This window comes from Gavialis gangeticus, unplaced genomic scaffold, assembly GCF_001723915.1.
Source record: "Gavialis gangeticus isolate Ggan-Ray unplaced genomic scaffold, GavGan_comp1, whole genome shotgun sequence".
NCBI lineage: Eukaryota > Metazoa > Chordata > Crocodylia > Gavialidae > Gavialis > Gavialis gangeticus.
Window position 1 is genome coordinate 34,254,560 of NW_017729025.1, and position 1,345 is coordinate 34,255,904.

The 1,345-nt window shown below is 43.8% G+C and overlaps 1 protein-coding gene across 1 annotated transcript in view; it reads left to right on the forward strand.

The window, feature by feature from the left end:
* Nucleotides 1-1,345, forward strand: part of CLMN (calmin) — a 156,894-nt gene that overhangs the window by 72,506 nt on the left and 83,043 nt on the right. The gene's annotated exons all lie outside the window — the stretch shown is intronic.

The following is a 1,345-nucleotide window of genomic DNA, read 5'->3' on the forward strand; positions in this document are numbered from 1 at the left end:
AGCATCACCATCTACACATATGCTGTTATTAGGATGCAGTAAACTAATTAACCCTGCCATTAGGAAGGCTGATGTAGTGCCATCTCCCTGCATCCACATATGACTGCTGCCAGTGGGTAAGTTCCACTGTAGATTGGACACAGCTGCGCTTACCATCATCCTCTCATCCGGCTCTGTGCATCTGGAGTCATGTACAAACAGCATATTATGAAAGCATCCAGTTTCTTTTCATATCTGCTGGTGCCTCTTGTCAGTAATGAAGGGTTTGGCATTCTGCTGCCTCACATGTTGGATAGCTGAAGGAGCACAGTGATGTTAGAACTAATCCAGGTGTTACATTTTACCCTAGGGGTCCAGGTATTGTAGTTAAATCTGTCAGGTTTTCCAGTTCTTAGCCTATAATCTTCTCCATATCTTGAGATCAAATGCTTTCTCTTCATGTACCCTGGCATTAAAGGACAAAGTGCAATCTGAAAAAGAATCTGTCCGCCAACACCTTTTCAAGGGATTCATGTGCGAGATGTAGGAGAAAGGGCATAACCTGCTGCGACGTGGACGAAGCCAGCTCTCCTCTGAACCGATTTCTAGGAACAGTGGACATTCTGTGTGCTCCCAGCATACCGCAGCTATGAGATAAAATGGCTGCAGCACAAATGCTAACTCTGCTAATGGTAGGTGTGCTCCAACCCTGCCTGGAGATCCTTAACTCACTGAGCCTGCCCCAAGCCTTCATCAGGACTCCTGATTACTTCACTGGGCTCTATAGACATTTCTGACTATGATGTAACAGGGGCTAACTAGGGTGGGGGGCTGGGGTAGCTTCCCTGGTGCTGACTTGAAGTGGAGGGGGGTGTGAAAGGGACAGAAAAAAGCGTCAGCCTAATGATTGCAATTGTGATTGTGCAGGGTGGAGGTAACTGGAAAACTGCCCTGTGTGTCAGCTGCCCTGGGTTTCTGGCCATGTCATTATGCCTTTGGGAAGTTTGTTGGATTAAAAGGAAAGGCGGCATGGAATAGGTCGGTAAAATGTTTAGACAGAACCCTATATTAAGTAGAAGAAAATTTGTTTCCAATGCAGCAGTGACTGAAAGAAAATACAGTGAATAACTGAGAGACTAAATCACTCTCAGGGCAAAACAGTTTACCTTCAACTTCTACCCTCCATTGTTGATGAGCCTTATCAACAAGATATTCTGAAATTTTTAAAAGGGAGACCTAAGCAAAACTTAGGCTCACTGTCCCTATAGTTTATAATTCATAGCAGAGAATTATTCTGGACTGCAAAGGTTAAGATTTTTTTGTTTTTGGTTTTTTTTTAAATCACCATATCAGTGAACTTAAGTTG